Source organism: Chiloscyllium plagiosum, unplaced genomic scaffold (assembly GCF_037043375.1).
Source record: "Chiloscyllium plagiosum isolate Xiang-an unplaced genomic scaffold, Cpla_swu_hap1 HiC_scaffold_9, whole genome shotgun sequence".
NCBI classification, from domain to species: domain Eukaryota; kingdom Metazoa; phylum Chordata; class Chondrichthyes; order Orectolobiformes; family Hemiscylliidae; genus Chiloscyllium; species Chiloscyllium plagiosum.
The window spans coordinates 77698010-77712715 of record NW_028270147.1 but is presented as its reverse complement, the minus strand read 5'-3'; the positions used below and the strand labels follow the sequence as shown (position 1 = coordinate 77712715).

Here is a 14706-nt window from a genome sequence, read left to right as displayed (position 1 = left end):
CCTGGACCTGAAAGGGTTTTTTCCCAATATACAAGCTGGCAGCTATAATAAACTACACAAATGTTACAGATGTGGTGGAAAACAAAATTGGGAAATGCAGTTCAATAGGACCGGAGGCCAGTGGGGAGTCCTTTGCTTCTGCTAAGTTATTCGGATCTCCAATCCTTTTCTTTCCAAGTCATTTCATTCCTTTAATCCAGACACAGGGCAGTTGGCACACTAATTATTCAGTCTCTTAATCACTGATTAGAGGCAGCACCTTAGAGGCAAATGGTGAGTGAGAATAGCCAACTATCTTCCAGGAGGGAAATTGCTGTCTTTTTTGAGTCAGGTGGCTTATTACCCCTGTATTGTTCACAACCAGAGAGTTGTTATGCATTCTGGTCTGAGCTAAAAAAAAAACCAGATCAACAGTCTCTGAGCAAAATTGCTCTGAACACAAACCCAGAGTGCTCATGAGTGCAGCCAATCTGACTGTACCCCAAACCCCAATGCTTGACCAAAGGAACAGTGTCAATACAATGCAATGAGTTCAAGCAGCTTGATTATAAATTGCAATGTCTCCTTCCAACAAAGTTTATTTGGTCCACAATCCAAAAATAAACTAGAAGTGGTCTTTACAATGAAAAAAAAAACTTAATCTGATGCACCTATCTGTATCATCTATTCCTCGATAAACTGAAAAAATGCTCAGGACTTCTTGCTTTCTTATCTGTGAGAATACCTCAATGTGATTGGCTGTTTATCCTGGTTGATGACATCATTGTGGCTGGATGCTTTGAAGCACTAATAGATGTGAATATACTGGTCGCCTTGATCAGTCATATTAAAGACAAGAAAGGGAAAAGCCATACCACAGACAGAGTTCGACCTTTGTGAGCAGTCTAGATTACAGCGGTGCTGGAAAAGCACTGCAGGTCAGGCAGCATCCAAGGAGCAGGAAAGTCGACGTTTCAGGCAAGAAAGCTTTTGCCCAAAACACCGATTTTCCTGCTCCTTGGATGCTGTCTGACTTGCTGTGCTTTTCCAGCACCACTCTAGACTCTGATTTCCAGCATCTGCAGCCCTCACTTTTGACCTTTGTGAGTAAGTTTTCTTTAAAAAGAACACAGGCTCTATGGCAAGTTCTCTTACTTGACTGTTGACTGTGAAATCCCAGCCTCTTCATAAATGTGCTGTTAAGTTAAAACCATGCTAGTTTCAGGCCACAGGATCTAATCAAGGTAAATAAGCAGGATCAAAAGGTCAATTGAAGGATATTTCTTTCTCCAAATGATCAGGAAAAAATCATCAGGAAACAATTGCTCCCAATGAGTAATTGAGGCGACACAGTGACTCAAAGGTTAGCGCTGTTGCCTCACAGAACCAGGGACCCAGGTTTGATTCCAGCCTTGGGTGACTGTCTGTGTGGGGTGTTTGCACAAATTTTCCCCTGCCTGCTTAGGTTTTTGCTGGCTGCTCAGATTTCCTCCCACAGTCTAAAGATGTACAAGTTAGGTGAATTGGTCATGCTATCATGACCAGGAATGCGCAGACAAGGCGAGTTAGACATGGGAAATGCAGGGTTATAGGGGAGTGGGTCTGGGTGGGATGCTCTTCAGAGGGTGAGTGTGGACTTGATGGGCTGAATGGCCTGCTACCAACCTGTAAAGATTCAATGATTCTAATAATGCGACTGGCTCAAAACTACACATACATTATGTTGATTTAAAAATATGTAACACTGAATCAGAATAAATCAAAAGCAGTCATGACTTTTTCTTCAATAAAAATTATGCAAGGTGATGACGACAAATCATTTTGATTGCAATCAAGAACTAGTGACTAATAACAATGACTCAAACAGTACTACATTAAACATTAAATCCAGATATGAAATGATTACCTTGCAGTAAGCAAATTTATATGTTGATTAGAAAAATGCATGTTGCCTCACTGGACTTACTAGTTCTGTTTCCTTAGTTTTCTATAATTTATTTGAAAGATTTCTTTTGGAAAAAAGCTAAAAAAGTTTGCTTTGCACGCAGTCTACCATTAGCTAGTTTTTAAACATGCCAATGAAAATACGTCAAGAGAAACTATAATCTTGTTCTTTTAACATTCAAGTTGTCTTCCTTAGCAAGCACAAAAAATTGCATTTTTGTAATACATATGCATCAATCACATGATATAATGTTAACTCCAAGTGCACACATTTTTTGACAAGGGGCCTGCTGTGTTCATGAAATTAGAAATGGAACATCGCAGTACAAACAGAATTGTTCAACAACTTCTATTATTTTTGCTATTAATGTTTTAATTTAAATAGCAGAGAAGGGAGATTTAAATAAACCAGGCTTTCAAATAAAAATCAGAGCTTGTACCTATGTGACATGATGGAAACCAATTGTATCAAGAACCCTCTCTCTCTGGTCTAATGTAAAGATGGAGGAAAACAAATCTCAAAGGTTGCATTGAGCAATTGCAAAAACGAATAATTTTACTTTACGAAAACACTGAAATTCATTGTTTATAAGTAGAGCGTAATTTGGTTGGAGTACAGATCTAAACATATTCTGATGAAATCTTACCAAGTTAACACCAGACAATTTCAACTCACTCAACGTCAATCTACTTACAGTTAAAAAACAGACCCGCTGGCTCAGTTTCTTTCCCTGCAGATGTTATCTGACCTGCTGAATATTTCCAGTCTTTACTATTCTCTTGACTTCTTAATTCCAGCAGCCATAGTATTTTGCCTTTGGCCTTAAATAAAAAGGGAAACAATTTGAACGCTATGCTCTTTGGGTCAGACATACAAAGCCATAGCCTTGAAGATTGGGATAAATTCAGAATTCAGCAAAAGGAGGACTAAGATAATGAACAGCAAGAAAACAAACTATGAAGGCAAACTAGCAAGAATTATAAAAACTGGCAATAAGAGATTTTCAAAATATATAAGAGAGAGGTCAAAGTGAACATAGGCCCTTAAGAAAATAAATCTGGGGAGCCAGTTACAGGGAACAAGGAAATGACAGAGGAGTGGAACAGGGATTTTGCAGTCTTTATGGTGGAAGGAACTTCAATCATTCCATTATTACTAAAGAATGTGGGTGGGAATAAATTAAGTGCCATCACCTTTACTGGAGATTAGTATTAGGCAAACTCACGGGGCTAAAGATAGACAAGTCAACAGGCCCTGATGGCTTCTATCCTATGATTCTAAAATAGATAGCCACAGGGATTGTGAATGCATTAGTTTAATTTTCAAAAAGAAAATCTGGATTCTGGAGAAGTAGCAGGAGATTGAAGAAAAATGCCAAAGTGACACCTCTAATCAAAAAAGGGAGGCAAAAAAAAAATGAACAGGCAACTGTAGGTCAATTATCCTAACATCTAAAATTGGAAAAGTATTGGAATTAATTATAAGAAAATAATAGCAGGACATTTGGAAAACCATAATCTAATCAAGCAGAGTCAGCATCGCTTCATGAAGGGAAATTGTGTCTGACTAACTTAGTAGAGTTTTTTCAAGGAAGTCTCAACCAGGGTGGATAAAGGTGACCCAGCAGAGGTGCTGTGTTTGGACTTCCTAAAGGTATTCAACAAGATATCTTATGACCTTCACCTTTTGTAAGGTAAGAGACCATGGTGTTGGAAGTAGTGTACTGGCATGGATAGAGAATTGGCTTATGGGCAGGAAATAGTGAATGGGGACAAGGGGTTCTTTTTCACGTTGGTGACCGGTGATGTTCTACAGGAAGCAGTGCTGGGATCACAACTATTTTCAAAATTGTATATTTGCAGATGATACAAAGAAAGGCAAGTTGCAACGGGGATACCAACAGCTTGCAGAGCAATGTTTAGAGGTTAAATAAGTGGGCAAAAAGTTGGCAAATGCAGTATGTGGAAAAATGGGAAGTTGTTCATTTTGGAAGGGAGAACAAAAGAACAGTATTAATTAAGTGGAGAAACCTGCAGAAAGCTACATCACAAAGAACCTGTGGGTACTTGTGTACAAAACACAGAAAGCTAGCGGACAGGTGCAGCAGGTAATTAGGAATGCTCATGGAATGTTGGCCCTTACGTCAAGGGAGTTGGTGTTCATGAATCTTGCTGCAATTGTACAAGGTGCTGGTGTGGCCACATCTGGAGTACTGTGAGCAGCTTTGGTCCTTTATTTAAAGAAAGACATCATTTCATTGGAGGAAGTTCAGAGAAGGTGGAGGAATGATTCTTGGTATGGAAGGATTATCTTATGAGCAAAGGATAAACAGGGTGGGATTCTAATCACTGCATTTTCAAAGAATAAGAGGTGATCTCTTTGAAATACATAGCATTCTTATGGGGCCTGACATGGTAAATGCTGAGAGGATGTTTCCCCTTCTTGGACAGTTCAAGACCACAGGACAGAGTGTCAGTAAAGGGGCAGCAATTCAAGACTGAGATGAGGAGGATTGTCTTGTCCAAGAGAGCTGAGTGCCTTTGTAACTCCTTGCCACAGAGAGCTGTGGGGGCAGAGTCCTTGTGTATACTTAAGTCTGAGACAGATACATTTTCAACCAAGGGTTACAGAGAAAACGCAGGAAAATGGAGTTGAGGAATGTCGGATCAGCCATCATCTATTGAATGGCGGAGCAGGCTCAAGGGGTCAAACAGCCTACTCCTGTTCTTATTTCATAGGGTCTTAAGGATCAGTAAAAGGTGTACGGGCAAACAGTATGCAATTTTATTTCTGAACTTCAACCTCAGGAAAATACATATCCAGCATTAAAATACAATAGCAACCATGAAAAATATTCTAGAGGTTCAGTATACATAGCATCACCACTCAAGATAGAAATCAGGATGCCAAAGCCGATCACTAAAAAAGGTTTTTAAATTTTTAAAACTCAATGCCCGTTCTGAATTGCCCATGAAAGGTGAAGGTGAACTATTTTCTCCAACCATTGTAGTCAACAGGTAGAAAATAGATTCTTGCTGATTTTTGGGTAGAAGGGCAAGTTGCTCCATGCTTGCACCAATTCCAATGGAAGTGGGTGAATTTGTGAATGATTGTGGTACACGCCCCTGTGCTTCCAATGCTCATCTCCTGAACAATGCCTTAGAGCTGTACACACAGCATAAGAAACAGGATCTTACTGTCATTTACTCCAAACAGTGCCAAGACACAGAAGTAACGAAGGCAGAGAGGAGCAAAACCAGCTTATAAGTCAGACAGCAAGCAAGAGAATGGAAGGCAGGATGTGAATGCGATAACCTGTTTAATCTTCTGATGTTGCTGCCTCTCTCACCCCTGTTTCTATGATGCTGGTTGCAGAATAGAATATAATCACTCTCAAACAAAGTTGAGATGAAATAGTGCATGTTGGCTAAAAGTGTTTAATATTCGGTGAATTGAAGAATTCTGAATTGTGAATAAAATGTCGGGGAGAGACAAGCTGAGACAGAGAGAGAGTTAAAGTAGAAAGCAAGTGAGATATTTTAGATGCAAAAATTCATAGCTAAAGAACATTAGAATCAATAGACAATAGGTGCAGGAGCAGGCCATTCTGCCCTTCGAGCCTGCACCACCATTCAATATGATCATGGCTGATCATCCTTAATCAGTATCCTGTTCCTGCCTTATCTCCATAACCCTTGATTCCACTATCCTTGAGAGCTCTATCCAACTCTTTCTTAAATGAATCCGGAGACTGGGCCTCCATTGCCCTCTGGGGCAGAGCATTCCACACAGCCACCACTCTCTGGGTGAAGAAGTTTCTCCTCATCTCTGTCCTAAATGGTCTACCCCATATTTTTAAGCTGTGTCCTCTGGTTCGGCACTCACCCATCAGCGGAAACATGTTTCCTGCCTCCAGAGTGTCCAATGCTTTAATAATCTTATATGTCTCAATCAGATACCCTCTCAGTCTTCTAAACTCAAGGGTATACAAGCCCAGTCGCTCCAGTCTTTCAGTGTAAGGTAATCCCGCCATTCCAGGAATTGACCTACTCTGCACTCCCTCAATAGCCAGAATGTCTTTCCTCAAATTTGGAGACCAGAACTGCACACAGTACTCCAGGTGTGGTCTCACCAGGGCCCTGTACAGCTGCAGAAGTACCTCTTTGCTTTTATACTCAATCTCTCTTGTTATGAAGGCCAGCATGCTATTAGCCTTCTTCACCACCTGCTGTACCTGCATGCTTACCTTCATTGACTGTTGTACAAGAACACTCAGATCTCTTTGTACTGCCCCTTTACCTAACTTGATTCCATTTAGATAGTAATCTGCCTTCCTGTTCTTGCCACCAAAGTGGACAACCATACATTTATCCACATTAAACTGCATCTGCCATGCATCTGACCACTCATCTAACTTGTCCAGATCACCCTGTAATCTCCTAACATACTCATCAAATTTCACCCTGCCACCCAGCTTAGTATCATCAGCAAATTTGCTAATGTTATTACTAATATCATCTTCTATATCATTAACATATATTGTAAAAAGCTGCGGTCCCAGCACTGATCCCTGCAGTACCCCACTGGTCACTGCCTGCCATTCCAAAATGGAGCCGTTTATCACTACTCTGTTTCCTATCAGCCAACCAACTTTCAATCCAAGTTATTACTTTGCCCCCAATACCATGCACCCTAATTTTGCTCACTAACCTCCTATGTGGGACTTTATCAAAAGCTTTCTGAAAGTCCAGGTACACTACATCTACTGGATCTCCCACGTCCATCTTCAGAGTTACATCCTCAAAAAATTCCAGGAGATTAGTCAAGTATGATTTCCCCTTCATAAATCCATGCTGACTCTGACCTATTCTGTTACTACTATCCAGATGTGTCATAATTTCATCCTTTATAATAGACTCCAGCATCTTTCCCACCACTGAGGTCAGACTAACTGGTCTATAATTTCCTGCTTTCTCTCTCCCACCTTTCTTAAAATGTGGCACTACATTAGCCTCCCTCCAATCCGCAGGAACTGATCCCGAATCAGGTGAGTTCTGACCCAAAATACTAATCTCACCATGCTCAAGACACACATGTTGAACGGGGAGTTTGCAACCATAGGACAGATGAATGGCAAACCTTGTTGGAATTAAGCAGGAAGCTGAAAATGTGTTGCTGGAAAAGCGCAGCAGGTCAGGCAGCATCCATGGAGCAGGACAATTAACGTTTCGGGCATGAGCCCTTCTTCAGGAATGAGGAAAGTGTGCCCAGCAGGCTAAGATAAAAGGTACGGAGGAGGGACTTGGTGGAGGGGCGTTGGAAATGCGATAGGTGGAAGGAGGTTAAGGTGAGGGTGATAGGCCAGAGTGGAAGTGGGGGTGGGGGCGGAGAGGTCAGGAAGAAGATTGCAGGTTAGGAAGGTGGTGCTGAGTTTGAGGGTTGGGACTGAGACAAGGTGGGGGAGGGGAAATGAGGAAACTGGAGAAATCTGAGTTCATCCCTTGTGGTTGGAGGTTTCCTAGGCAGAAGATGAGGCGCTCCTCCTCCAGCTGTCATGTTGCTATGGTCTGGCGATGGAGGAGTCCAAGGACCTGCATGTCCTTGGTGGAGTGGGAGGGGGAGTTGAAGTGTTGAGTCACGGGGTGGTTGGGTTGGTTGGTCCAGGTATCCCAGAGGTGTTCTCTGAAACGTTCCGCAAGTGGGACACCCGGACCAACCAACCCAACCACCCTGTGGCTCAACACTTCAACTTGTCTCAGTCCTAACCCTCGAACTCAGCACCACCTTCCTAACCTGCAATCTTCTTCCTGACCTCTCCACCCCACCTCCACTCCGGCCTATCACCCTCACCTTAACCTCCTTCCACCTATCGCATTTCGAACGCCCCTCCTGCAAGTCCCTCCTCCCTACCTTTTATCTTAGCCTGCTGGGCACACTTTCCTCATTCCTGAAGAAGGGCTCATGCCCGAAACGTCGATTCTCCTGCTCCTTGGATGCTGCCTGACCTGCTGCGCTTTTCCAGCAACACATTTTCAGCTCTGATCTCCAGCATCTGCAGGCCTCACTTTCTCCACTAAGCTGGAAGGCCTAGCAAGTCGCTAGACTTATAGAAACCTTTGAAGTAGTACTCAGAACGTTCAAGTAATCTTCCAATTTTTTACCAGTGTGCAAGTTGAGATTATTAATGATTTACAAATAATGAGAACAGAAAGCAATGAAACCATAAGAGTTTGGTTTAGACCATAATTGACAGTTCAGTATACTTTTAATATCTTTAATATAACTTGCTATTAAATATGGAGTGGAGGTATTCAGATTCATGTTTCTTGAATTTGGTGTAGCAAAATGTTTTTGATTTAAACCATGAACCTCATGGCTTCTTTCTTGGATTCTTGAAAGAATTTGGAAATGTTTCTGGCCTTTACTGAGATAATACTAGTGCAGAAGAGCTCCCTGTATCTGACTAATCAGCAGCTCTCTGCAGGAAAGGCCCGCTGCTGATCTGATAAGTGCTCAAGTGCATTCACAAGCTTCAGTCAGGTCTATGGTAAACTATTCCAGCAGTAACTGCTATTTTACCAGAACCACTAATGAAACAAAAATGAACACCTGAGAAACGTTTACATGTTTGCCATAAAGGTGCCACAAGAATAAAGAGTATTGATTGAAAAACCCCTTTCAATCTTTTAAGCTCACCAATGCACTGTTGTGTCTTATTTAGAATAGATAAGACAGACATGATGATCAAAATCAAAGCAACAAAGTGAAATGACTAAAGTAAAACAAAATGAGCACTTACATTTGTGTAGACTGAATCCTGAGGGGATATCATCTGTCCTCCCACTGCATTACACTGGTTAAATTGCTTTGTTTAATTTCCACTATACAAATGGGAATCATTTCAAAATTGTGCTGCAAATCCTTAGCCATAGTGCAATATATGCTTTGCAAACATAATCATGGTTATGATAAAAGGTTTTGCAAGCAATAAACCAAAAGAAAATTGTAGCAATCTTTAGTCTCCAAAGACTATTTACAGGCATTGAAGTTTTACACTATTGTCTGCGATGCAGGGGAATTTGAAAAAAAAAATTAAGTAGAGCTGTAAGGGAATTGTTCAGCGGAAATGATTCATATTTATAAAAAATCTTTATTTAAGTTCATTTTGTGGAAAAGTACATAGGTGCAACATATCTAATCCAAACCCAAATGTTACAGAGGGTGAATAGGGTCACGAATTTAAAATAGTTCCCGTGTCAGAGCTGGATTTCTAAAAACAATAAATGATTGTTAGACTGCTGTTTTGATATTATAGGTAAACATTTCAGGTTACCAACCATAAGTTACAAAGGTGAGAAAAAATGTCAAATTCAATATATATTTGTGCCAAGATCATGTTTTGGGACCAGATTTTCAGGCACAAAGGGATTATATTTTATGCAAGTTGTAAAAGACATTTGGACAGGTACAGAATAGGAAAGGTTTAGAGAGACATGGACCAGATGCAGGCTAATGGGACTAGTTAGTTTTGGAAATTTGCTTGGCATGGACAACTTGGACAGAAAGGTCTGTTTCCATACTGTATGTAAGTTATCCCTTGAGGGGTTGAATTCAGTGCTGAGTCCTTGGAACTGTTGAACTAGTGGGGATAGCAAACCCAGGCTATTGACAGTTACCTCTGACTTTTAAATGAGAAAACAGCAATTGTGGAAAAGACTCACGAGATTGTGCTCACTAAACCCACTCCTAAAACTAATACAACTTGTGAGAAAAATAGAGGATTTCGAGCCAAAGAAATGGGGTCAACAATTACACAAGAGTGAATATTACTCGAGTATTTATGCTTGAGCTGTTCAGAACAGCATGTCCTGTCAAATAGTCAAGGAAGAATTGTCGAGATAATGTTTTTCTTCATGTTTAGTCATGCTTGGAGATTCAATTGCTATTACTCATGGATGATTTTGTAACAACAGCAGAAGTGCAACATTCATGACCATGAGTTGAAGAATATGATTTCATAACCACACATAGATGTTTATGTTATATATTTGATAACATTGTAGAAATCACAGACTCATACAGTGCAGAAGAGTCCCTACAGCCTATGAGTTCTGTACCGACACGTGAGAAACACCTAACCTCAAACTAAACCCAATTATCTGCACTGCGTCCACTACCTTGAATATTTTGCATACTGCTCATCTGGTTACATTTTCAAGGATGTGAGGCAATTTGCCTCTACCAGTCTCCCATGCAGTGCATTCCAGACCGTCATCATCTTCTGGGGAAAGGAAAGATTTTCCTCACATTCCTCAAAACCTCCTGCCCACCACTTTGAGCCTGTGTCCCCTCGTGACTGACCCTTCCACTAAGGGGAACAGCTGCTCTTATCCACTCTGTCCATGCCCCTCATCGTCCTATACAATTCAATCAGATTGCCCCTCCGCCTTCTCTGCTCGAATGAAAACAACCCAAGTCTCTCCAACCCTCCCTCATAACTTAAATTTTCCATTCCAGGCAACATTGTGGCGAATCTTCTCTGCATCCCCCTCCAGTGCAATCACATGCTTCCTGTAATGTGGTGACCAGAACTGCACACAGTCCTCTAGCTGTCTTCTCACCAATGCGCAGATACTTCAGTGACCCGTTATTAATTATTTGTTTGCTACAATGCTTTGGGTGTTAACACCTTGGAAATTGTTTTGTAACATGTATATTCAAATGGCTATTAAATGGTTTGTGCTGCACTGTTGTATGCCTTGCCAATTACAAACATCTAGAAGTCAAAATAAAGAATACACCAGAGATTTTCAAACTTTATTTAATGTCAAATTCTCTCTTAGAAATTCTTACCATAAGCAATGTTTCCTTTTAGAATAAGAGACTGGAGATTACTGCAGTAGTGATAATGGCAAGGAAATGAGGCTTCAATGCACCCCATCCTTCAATCACAAATTTACATAAAACATTCCAGAAAACAACAGTGAATGCACCAGTCAGGTCACCATAATCTTACCAGACCACAGGGCTTCTCTCTCATTAGAGAGAGATGACAGGTGGCAGTTTAATTTGACAGTCACCACACCTCAGGTCAGAGTAAAGGTTGAGAAGGAGAGTAACCTCAGCTGGTGTAGGGATGGAACCCCTGCTGTTGGTATCACACTGCTTTGCAAAGCAATCACCCAGCCAAATGAGCTAAACCAACCACTGTGTACAACTAACTTGAGTTTTTTTTTATAGATTAGATTAGATTAGATTACTTACAGTGTGGAAACAGGCCCTTCGGCCCAACAAGTCCACACTGACCCGCCGAAGCGCAACCCACCCATACCCCTACATTTACCCCTTACCTAACACTACGGGCAATTTAGCATGGCCAATTCACCTGACCTGCACATCTTTGGACTGTGGGAGGAAACCGGAGCACCCGGAGGAAACCCACGCAGACACGGGGAGAACGTGCAAACTCCACACAGTCAGTCGCCTTCTTTGAGGAAGTAACAGGTAACATATATAAAAGGGAAATCTGGAGTTGTGGCATACTTCGGATTTTCAAAAGACATTTGATAATGAGCCACAAGGTTACTATTCAAAGCAAAACCTCATGGTTTATGGAGAAATATATTTTCGTTACTAGAGGATTGATTAACTAACAGGATGCACAGGGTATGGATAAATACATCATTTTTCAGATTGGTCGGATGTACATGTGGCCTAGTGCCTCAACTACTTACAATCTCTGTAACTGACCTGAATTATGAAATCGAAAGCATGGTCACTCATTTTGCTGACTATAAAGGTAGGCAGGAAAACAAATTATGAAGAGGACATGAAGAGGCTATAAAGGGAGTTAGTTAAGACAAGTGAGTCGGCAAAAACATTTGGCAGATGCAATGTAATGTGGGAAAAGGTCAGCTCATCGTTGTTGGCAGGAAGAATAAAAAAGGCAGTATATTATTCAAATGAAAAAAATCTGCAAATCGTTGCAGTACAGAAGGATCAGGATGTCCTGATACATAACACAAGATTGCTAGAGTAACAAGTTTAGGCCATTCAGCCCCTCAGGTCTGTTCTACCATTCAAAGAGATCATGGCTGATCCCTGGCCTACCTTTGGCCCATGTCCCTTGATAGCTTTGCTTCACAAAAGTTTACCTTTCTCAGATTTAAAACTAACAACTGACCCAGCCCACTGTCATTTGTGTAAGAGATTTCCAAATATCTGCCAAACCTTCTGCGTTATCAGTGCTTCCTAACATCGCTCCTGAATGGGTCTGGCCCTAATTCTCAGACTATGACCACCCCCTCCCCCCAATTCTCAAAGACCCAACCAATAGAAATAGTTTAGCTTTTACATTATCTACAATGTCTCATGTTAATATCTTGAGAACTTTGATCAGATCATCCCTGAACCTTCTAAATCCTGGAGAAGCTAAGCCTGATTTGTCTAATCTCTCCTCAAATTAACCCTGAAGTCCAGATATTATTCTTGTAAACGTATCCTATGCTTCTTCCAAGGGCATTCCTTCCTGAGGTGTGGTTCCCAAGATCTGCTCTGACTAGGGTTTTCAATAACTGCAGTTCAATGTGTGCATCCTTATACTCCAGTCTTCGAGATATCTGTCAACCACTCCATTTTTATTATTATTTTCTGCACCTGTTTGTGATGTTTTAAAGAACTTTGTACCTGAGCCTCCAAGTCTCTTTGGCCATCTACCTATTTTTAACTTCATATCACCTAGAAGCAACCTGATCTATCATTCTGAGGAAGGGTCACTGGAGCCAAAACATTAACTCTGATTTCTCTGCTCAGATACTGCCAGACCAGCAATTTCCATTTTTTGTTTCTGATCTATCCAGTGTCAGTTGAGAATGAATAAGCTCATTGCTCACATTGAATGCCACCTTCCACAGTTTTGCCCATTCACTTAATCTATCCATATTCCTTTGTGCTGTCATCTACACTGTCTATAATGCTGCCTGACTCTGTGTCATCAACAAATTTGGATACATGACTTTCTATTTATAAACAGTTTGGATAATGGCATAATGTGAACAATTTAGGTTCTACCACAGATCCTTGTAGGATACCACGAATCACAACCTGCCAATTTGAGTTCCTACCCATTACCCTTACTTTCTGTTGCCTGCCACTCAACCAATTTTACAGCCATGTCAGTAAATTGCATTCAATTCAGTGGGTTTCAAACTTAGTTAACCACCTCTTAATTTGGGCTTTATCAATTGCTTTCACAAGTCCATATAACCAACATCCACAGACATTCCCCTGTCCACCAGCTTAGTCACTCTTCAAAAAGATTCCATGAGGTTTGGCAAGCATGATCTACCTGTCATGAATCCATACCAGCTATCCCCGATTAACTACAAATTTTCAAGATGTTCAGTTACCTCCATCCTTGATTACAGATTCCAATAATTTCCCCACCACTGATGCTAGGCTAACTAGTCTATAATTCCTTGGTTTTCCTCTCAGCCCTTCTTAAAAAGTGAAGTGATGTGTAATTTTCCAATGTAGATGGATGACTCCTGTCTCTAAGGAAGTCTGAAAGATTACAGTTCATGTTTCTAAAATGTTCTTCCCTACTATATAACACCTTGGATGGAAACTGTTCGTATCCTGGGGATTTGTCAATCTTGAATTCCATTAATTTCCTTTCATTAATTTTATTCAGTCCCTGTTACCAATTACTATTCATTACCTCAGGATTTCTAGCCACACATCCTTCTTTTCCACTGTGAATACTGAGGCAAACTAATTATTCAACATGTCCACCATTTCCCCATTGTCATGGACAATATCCCCACTTTCAGTCTTTGATAGGCCAACAGTGCTCTTGACCACCTGCTTTACCTTTATTTAACTGTAAATTTTCTTCTCATTGATTTTGAAGTCCCTTTTAAGTTTCATTTAATAATCCCTGCTCATAAAAGTTAGCATGCAGTTACAGCAATTGATTATGAAGACGAATGGAGTGTTGGCATTTATTGCAAGGGAAGAGAAATATAAAGTAAGAAAGGCTTGCTGCAAGTATATGGGGTATTGGCAAGAACACATTTGGACTCGTTACTTGGGAAATTATACAATAGCATCAGAAACAATTCAGAGAAAGTTCGCTTGACTCAATTCTCAGATGAAGGGGCTTTCTAATGAGCAAAGGTTGGACAATTTGGGTGTGCATCCATTGGAGTTCAAAAGACAGAGGTGATCTTATTGAAACAAAACTTACTCTTTGCATCAACCTTGTCAATTTCCCTTGAGGGGAGGGCGAGAACTAGGGGGTACTACTTAACAAGAAGGGACTCCTATTTAAGACAGACCTGGAGAGGGAGTCATTTTTTTTATCTTAAACATGGTCTGTGCAATTCTCTCCTCCGGAGAGCAGATGAGTTGGGTTGCTGAGTGTCTTCATCACTGGGGGCAAAAGGATGACCAGCAAACAGGACTTGGTGCACATTAAAACAACAGAAATTTGGATGAGCTCCAGTTGGTGGAAAAGTAGAAGTTGGGATACAGAACAGGACAGCACTGGAAAGATGCTGTCTAAAATGGTAGCGAAATGACATATGAGGGTTTCAATAGAAGACGAGCCAAGTCTGATGATAGCGCAGAGATGGACAGATTTACACACACTGTTACAACTGATATGTGGTCAGAAGCTCATGATGGGGACAACTACAGCACTGTGGTTGTGAATAAGGGTTCAGGATATTGTCAGTGAAAGGTTAGAGCCAGTGGCTCTGAGTGTTTGATGACGTTAGAAG

The 14706-nt window shown here is 40.9% G+C and overlaps 1 protein-coding gene across 3 annotated transcripts in view; it reads right to left on the bottom strand.

The window, feature by feature from the left end:
* Positions 1–14706, bottom strand: part of kcnt2a (potassium channel, subfamily T, member 2a) — a 712068-nt gene that overhangs the window by 634830 nt on the left and 62532 nt on the right. The gene's annotated exons all lie outside the window — the stretch shown is intronic.